The sequence below is a fragment of the Setaria italica genome, chromosome V (genome assembly GCF_000263155.2).
Source record: "Setaria italica strain Yugu1 chromosome V, Setaria_italica_v2.0, whole genome shotgun sequence".
NCBI lineage: Eukaryota > Viridiplantae > Streptophyta > Magnoliopsida > Poales > Poaceae > Setaria > Setaria italica.
In genome coordinates this window covers 1,420,302-1,428,931 of record NC_028454.1, presented here as the reverse complement: position 1 = coordinate 1,428,931, position 8,630 = coordinate 1,420,302, and the positions used below count along the sequence as shown (strand labels likewise).

Here is an 8,630-nt window from a genome sequence, read left to right as displayed (position 1 = left end):
ACCGCACTTGTACCCACATGATGCACCAAGGGAACCCGGTTCCAAAGAGAGCAGGGAAAAAGTCAACGCCCCAGTTACTAGGCTTGCTGATTCCCCATACTCTCAGCATGTGTTTAGTACGTTCAAACACTTGACCACGACTCCGACACATTTCGCCCTTAGCAATTTTCCTCTATGCAGATGGGGCATCAACAATTTCAGAACACCTTAAAATTTTAAAATTTTAGAGAAATTGACTGAAATTTATTGCAGATGAATCAGTTTGACAGTCCGCTACTTTATGCAATGTAGTGCGGCTGGACTTATATGTGAGCCCCGCGTCAAGAGTTGGAGCCTAAAGCTAAAACCTCGTGTTCACACCTTAAAATTTTAGATAAATTGACTGAAATTTGTTGCAGATAAATCAGTTCGACAACCCGCTACTTTATGCAAGGTAGTGCGGCTGGACTTATATATGGGTCCCACATCAAGAGCCGGATCCTAAAACTAAAACCTCGCATTCACACCTTAAAATTTTAGAGAAATTGATCAAAATTTGCTAGAGATGAATCAGTTTGACAATCCACTACTTTGTGCAAGTACTGTGACTAAATCCACATATGGATCTGACGTCAAAAGTCAAAACTTGAAACTTAAACCTACGCTACAAGAAATCTTAGAATATATGACGACCTGTTATCATCATTATTTCTGGTTTTTTTGTCATAGCAGACGTATTTATGACGGCTGCATGATGATAAACCATTTGTCATAGATCATGCGTGGTAAACCTTGTTCTACGACGACTGCATATTTTTTCATCATAATTTTTTATGACGACCCGATTAAAAAGTCGTCACTAAATATCTTAAGGCCTAGCTAGGTCCATGTACTAAGCAAGTTTTTATTGGGCCAAATATAATTGTGGGCCAAATTTATAATTTGCAAAGTCCATTTATATAAGTAAAATTAACATCAATTTTTGGGGCCAATTTTTTTTTGCAGCCTATTTTTTTAGTGGGCAGAAAAGGCCTAGCCCATTTAAACATGTAGACAAAACAGCCATTTCAGCATCCCTACATAATCAGCTCATTTCAACTTCCATTACATAACAGTCCATTTCGACATCCATTACATAACAACCCATTTCAGCATCCATTACATAACAACCCATATATAATCTGTACATTCATCAATCAAAGCCCTTACGCATTCATCAAATCATCAGAACCTCATTCACATATATAATCCCTAGATGCATCACAACCCATACACATTCATCGATCATCCAGATCTCATTCCAAAGGATAGATAAATATGGTCACATCCATCAGTAATTCTACAAATCCCAGATAACACATTGCCACATAGCAAAAAGACAACTAACAAGATACATAGTAGAAATTAATATGGTCTGAACCAGATCAGACATATCTCAAAATAACAGCACTACCAATGTTTGTAGCATAATCTGAACTAGATTAGCAAAGTCTCATATAATAGCACTACCAAATGTTTGTAGCATAAAATAATATGGTCTGAGTAGCCAAGTTCCAAAATCAGACGTCCAACCATATGCATCTGCAAACATATAGAGTTAAAGGAATGGCCTTACTCTTTGCTGAACATGCAACGAAAGAAAGCATTCGTCTCGTCTTGTGCCCTCTTCAACTGCTCTGTCTCTTCTAACAGCCTGCATCTTTCATTTTCTGATTCCTCCACCTTCTTCTTCAAAGTCTCCATCTCATCCTTTAGTTCTTCTTTGTCTTGCTTCCCAGCTGCAACTTCTGCTTCAAGTTCTATAACCCGTGCATCATTAATGGCTTTGGAGCTTCTCTTGGGGGCTGCTAGCTGAAGGCCAATATTTTGAAGAAATTTTGATTTCGGTAACACCTGAGCAACAACTTCAGCAGTGGTCTTTGAAACCTGACCGTCTTCTACAGGTGCAGCAGCGATGGATTCCATTTCAGCCTAAAAACATCAACATATCAGTAAGACAGTTCTGAAATTAAGTACCAACTAATATATTTAAAACCAACAGAAAGGTGGTCATAATTGATAGTAGTGTTGCTGATGTAAGTGAATGCAGGCTTTGTAAAACAGATGTACAATCAAGGTTCACATTAAAGGTCATTTAAAGCACGAAAACATTTTTCCAACTGAATATTTTACCATAATTGAGCATGACACAGATGACTCTTCCCGATTCAATATAGTGAGATCATTTATGCTACAAACTATTACACTACAGTTTGGGACGATGACTATAGTACAGGTTGGGAATTTGGGAATATTTCTGTTTTGGCAGTGTCTACAAGTTTACATGTGCTATTAAGAGAGTTTCTATACAGCAGGGACATCATGCAGTACAATCTTGCCAGATTAGCATGAATAAGCTGCTGCTACACATGCAACAATTGATCATTGTTCCTTGGAACAGCAGGAAGCATGTACAAGTTGCTGCTACACATGAACAAGTTGTTGTTCTGTGTCTCGCAAGCAACAGCAGGAAGCATGTACACATTACAGACTCAAATAAAACCAATAACATTTGTTCAGAGCATATATATATAGTTCAAAATGGAGCTTGTACTTACAATAGCTTCCTTTGCAGACTCATTAAAACCAGTCTTGCTGCTGCAATGTAGCGCCTTGAAAAGATCTATCGCATTGGGTGGTTTATCTTTATATTTCTCTTGCTTCTAAAATTATTCACAAACATTTTGTAGGTGTAATATTATAAGAATAATTGTTCAATGATGAATGATTGTAACACGATGTTTCCATATCTTACCAAGGCATGGGTTGTTGCAATATAGCACTGAGATCCTGTCATCTGATGAAACCTTACTTTCTCACGGTTAAGTGCATTTTTTGCACACTTGTCCTGTGAGGAACAATTTAGTAAGCAAGGAAGAATGGCTATAGAGAGAGATAAAAATTAGATGAATTTAAAACCAGATTTGCTAAGATATTCAACAAACATCAACACTCTTCAAGTGTAGTTGAATTTATGTCCACAACAAGTTATTAACCTAAAACAGTTTGAAAAATAGAAAGTAATCACAGCCAAAGATTGTTCCCTATTCTGGAAGACCAACTGCAACACAACCCTATATGTTGTCGCTAAAATATAATGAGCTGCAGTTGTATTGAGTGCAGCCCAATAGGCTCATTAATATCTAATGAGCACACAATTATCAGGGTAACAAGACAAGCAACTTCAGGTATAACTGTAAGGATGGCCTACTGTATACAGTCCAATATAGCATAGCTACAGAATCTTAGACACAATCAAATTGGCATACAATACGAAGAAATAAACTCAAACATGCAACAAACCAATGCAAGAAAAATAAATGGCTTAAGAAAGCAATTGACCAACATGCCTTGTGCTTTGGGCTTGACCACATCTCCACCAGCTCTCCATTGATCATCAGTCATACTCTTCAATGGTGATGTTGTTCTAACTTTGTCTGCTGGTACACCATTGAAGTAAAGCTTCTTCAAATTGTACCTCATTTGCCGTGTTCCAGTCCTGAGCAAATCAGCACATGCCTCTTTGACTGGCTTACTGTCAGTATCAATTGCTAATTGATTCTAGTTGATAGCATGTCAAGAGCATGTGCATCAGAAAATAGGCGTTAGAAGTATATAATGTGATAGAAAATTTTTAACATTAACCTGACAAGAAACTTCAGAAAAATTACAATGCAACAGCAGGCAAGAGCACAAGGTTCTAAATTGGCAGTCAATAGAAAAGTAGCAGGGACAAAATGTTTATAGAAGGTTCTAAATTTTCAGAATGTGGTGAGAAATAGAGAGCATACTTTCTTGCTTAACGCTTCATTTTAGTTTACTATACGTTGGCAGTGGCACTCAAAATAAACAAACATGCCAAACATTTCAAGTAGATAATACTACAGATAAACTTTATGGTGGTGCTTATAGCTGATGTAAGTTAAACGGATCATTACAACATCAGTCGGAATAAAAGAACATGTAAAGATTGAGGCAGAAAAATATATTGGCAGTCCTAGCATAATGTTAACAGTTAAGCTCCTTGTCATATGCTACTGGAGGCAGAAAAATATTACTCATGTATAGGAGTAAACATATGAGATCATGCACACCCGATAAAAACTGAACATATAGCCTTTATCCACTTACAGAAATTTTTGCCCATGTAGCCTGGAAGAATATCCTTGTACTCCTTCCAGTGTGTAAAGATTGGGATATGTTGCCTCAGTATAATTCCCCCCTCTGATGCCAACTTTGCAGCTTGCACAGGCAGCTCAGGTCGTTTCTTCCCTTCAGCAATGACCACCGGAATCCTAGTGTTTAAGCCTCGGCTTATGCGATCCTAGTCTCTGCCCATGCTTTTTCCTTTATTCCATCGATCTACAGTGCGATTTGATTGACCTGGAAATAAGTGGCATTGTTAAATAGTTAGTGCAAATCATTTTAATATGCAAATGTGTAAACCATATTCTTGGAGAAAGGAGTATTGCTTTCGCCTTCTTTGCGCATTTCTGTATCATGGTCAGTTTGGTTAAGACAATTGGCAATAGTCAATGCATCTTCTTGTATAGTTGTAGTTCCAGCATGAACGCCTTCCTCGCTTCGAATCAGTTCCTTTGTCCTCTGCCTAGTCACTCTAGGAGGTTGATTTTGGCCTTGTTCATCAGGTGCTCGCACTCTCATTGAACCTCTTGCTCCTCCATTAGCGACAATGGTGTCGCAAGGCACATTCTGTGAAACCTGCATAACCTCATATGCATAACACAAGAAAATAGAAATCAAGATTAATCTTTTTTGCATACTAAACCAGAGTCATACAAAGAACCTGAGTTCAACAAATACCTTATCAACTACACCCACTTCACTGCCATCACTATCTCCAGGGTCATACAATGAACCAGAGTTTTCACGAGCCAGAGCCTTCTTAGCTGCAGGGGTCTTGTTCAAAAGTGCAGCCTTCCTTGTTTGAATGGTCCTGTTCAAAATGTCCTTTGTTGCATTAATACCAAGGGACTGAAACACACAATTGTTCCTCATGATCGTTTCAGCCCTTACTCTTTCACATTCAGTGGCTGGCGGCTCTCTGAATGCAGGAAAACGGATCAACGTCAATAGCCTCATCAAAGATATATTTCCTATTAGAAATGGCGCCTATCAATGAAAATGCAGCTTGAAGCTACGTCAGTCCTTTACACACTGGAAGGACTGCATAGCTTTGAAATTGTTGTTGTTATGATAAGGCGGGAAAAGTTGAATATGATAAATCTCATTGTCTACTCGTGCAATCGTGATTCGTTGGATGTGGCTCATTAAGTATGCTTGTGTTGCTAATATGAAACCAATGACTTTAGTACAACCATTTCACCTATGGCGATGGAGGCAGACACACCAATATAGAGCAACGTCGGGCGGCCGCCCTACCTCCCCTTCGGCGGGGAGCAGTACCCTAAAAAGCTTTTTCATGGTTCTCCTAGAAATCTCTGGTGTGGTGGCTAGTGCACTGCTCTCACTGACCTGTACATGGTTCGTTTTTAATGACTTTGGGTAGAACCCAACCTAACTCGGTTAAAGGTTAATGTCTGTGGTTTGGATCCACTTGGTTTCATGGTCTCCATGGTTTTGCGCTGCCTTGATTGCGTCAAGCCAAGAAAGAGATCTTCTGCATCATGTTGTGGATGCGGAACAGCACCTCCGTCAATGACTTCAGCGCCCCCACACTAAGCCTGGGCAAAATTTTACCGGGTTAATTCGGTTCTATGTATCGGTTAACCGAAATAACTGAGATACTCAAAGAGGCCCAAGAAGCAGAATTACAGCCCAGCCAGCCCACTTAGACTTAGTATATATTACTCTCACAACCCTAGAGCCAAGCTAAGCCCTCTCCCAACCTCTCCTACCGCCGCCACCCCCTCGCCTGCTTCTAGGATCTAGTGGAGGTAGTGCATCCTTCCAAGATCCGACAGCAGTGACGCGTCCTTCCAAGGTCCAACGGCGGAGGCTCGGCCTTCCAAGGTCCGCCGGCGGCAACAAGCAGCGCGGCTATGGCAGCCGTCCCTCCAATGGACGGGGCCACGGGGGCGATAGCAGCACCCCCACCACTGACGTCCATCCATTTTTACTTTTTTCCTTATTTTTCTTTTGTTTTTTCTCTATGCTGATATGTATTCGATTTTTTCGGTTATAATCAGAATCGAACCGAAAGAATCGAAACCGAATTTGCTCGGTTCCGAGTTTTCAAAAGAACCGATCAGTCCCTATTTCTTAGATAACCGTCGCCATCGCCACCAAAAACGGAGTAATTTTAGGTTGTTCAATAAATGTAATCAATATTACAGATTGAAAATGAACCCAGAGTAATTTTAGGACCTTCAAAAAATTAATCAATATATTACGGAATAATAAGAACGTACAAATAAATAAATAAATAAATATTCTGAAACAAATTTTTGCACATTGCAGGACCTTTCCTCCTGTCCAAAATTTTACTATCAGCACAAATACAACTTCAAGAACTGAGGTGTGGTAATGCCAAGTGCAAATCTTATGAGCAGCTAACTGTTTTTAGTACAGCTCTTGTATGTCCCAGGAATGGAAATCATATATCTATGTATCTGGAATGGAAAACATTCTGAAATTATATCCTTCAAAATTAAAACACACTGAAATTGTGCAGAGTGCAGGACACACATACAGATAACACAACTCCAAAACCAGGAGGCACAAATCTAACGACTCCACAACCAGGAGCCATAAATCATCATAACAATATTGCAATACATACTGATACTGTTCAAGAAACCACTGAAAACTAGTCCTAATGATAAAACAGAGAGCTCATCCAAGCAGATCAACCACCACCTGCATACATTAAGATATTTTGAACATAATCTCAGAATTCTTATAAAGTTTAATGCAAATCCAAATTAATGAAAAAAACAGCAGGCTTCCCGTACCAGGATGACCGAGATGACTCACTCATCTTCTCTATAGTCATCATCATCATCATCACTTAGCTCATTTTCTAGCACATCCTCCTCCCTTTGTCTACTAAGCTCATCTACTACACTTGCATCGACATTTAAACAATCTTCATCATCTGGATGCTCATTCTCCAAATTTCCTTCATCGGCCAAAATTTCCTCATTCACTTGAACATGAAAACCTGCATTGTTATCATCTTGGTATGACAGCTCCACGCCATTGGGTATTTCCTCATTGTCGTTTTCAGCCACACTCCACAAGTGCTTATGTGTAAATTTTTGAACAACCCTCTAGCTCTCACCATGCTTGGTGTCATTTAAGTAAAAGACCTTTGTTGCTTGTGTTGCTAGAATAAATGAATCATTCTTGAACCAGATAGTGCCATGGTTGATGCTTCTGAAAAATCCATCATCTTTCATTCTAACCTTCTTGCCATAAGTGTCAAACCAATCACATCGAAATAGAACCACCGTCCGACGGGCAGTGTACCTCAACTCAATTATTTCCTTCAAGCAACCATAAAAATCAATATACTCTTCGTTATGTGTACCCTCGACCATGACTCCACTATTCTGTGTTGTTCTATTTTTCTCACAGTCGATAGTGTGGTACCGAACACCATCAACAAGACATGCCGAAAATATTCGAACCCGTAGATCTAGTTCACATGACAATGAAAGTAGCTCATCGTTGATGTCTTCTTCCTCAGCGTAACGTAGTCTTGCAATCTGCACAAGCATATATGCAACACAATAAAACCCAATACAACTGATAATGCTCGAAATTGAAGAATGGATTTCAAACTTACATGTTTCTTAAACCAGGAGGAAAATTGCTTCTCAAGTGTTTTTTCAACATCTCGAATTCCTTCATTCTCCAACTCCTCCTTGTACATACTACGATTATGAACCACAGTTAATTCAAAATGTAAGACCTCATAATTAGTAGGTTGCATAAAAAAAATAAATTATCCATAATGACATACTTGATATATGGCTCAACCTCCGGACAATTATTTAGCACAAACCAAACCCTTTTCTCATAATCATGTTCAAGATATGTAATCTTCGGGGTTCCAAGTAGATGAACTCCATGACAGAAAACCGGTAGATCACCTATTGTCAAATTGACACGCTCTCTATTTCTACCCTCTCGATTGTATCGTGTGTCAACATCATCAAAATACCTCGAGCAAGCCATCAAACACTCTTTAGCGACATATGCTTCTGCAATGGATCCTTCTGGTCTTGCCATGTTTCTAACAAAATGTTTCAAAGTATACAACCTTCTTTCTACTTGGTACTGTAGGGATACGAGGTAGGCTACACTAGCGCAAATCAAAATTTTCTACCGCGTAAATCAGGAAAACTGCCGTATAAGGATCATGGGATTATCACTCGACGCACTAATGCGAAAGATGTAGATTCGCGTCGATGCAGCGAAGTCGATCAACGTAGCCGTACGTAGTCGATCACGTCGACGTCCAGCAGCTCCTCAGCAGCTCGTCCACGTGTAGCAAGATCGCCCTCGTGCCGCGGCTCGTCGTCAGCTCGTCGTGGCTCGTCGGTGGCTCGTCCAAGTGCTGCAGGCGCAACACCTCCAAGGTATCCACACGTGCAGGGAGGAAGCGTCACAAGCCGGACTGCTAG

The 8,630-nt window shown here is 39.8% G+C and overlaps 1 pseudogene; it reads right to left on the bottom strand.

The window, feature by feature from the left end:
* Positions 1–1,590: 1,590 nt before the first annotated feature.
* On the bottom strand, positions 1,591–5,522 carry LOC101760436 (annotated as a pseudogene).
* Positions 5,523–8,630: the final 3,108 nt, after the last annotated feature.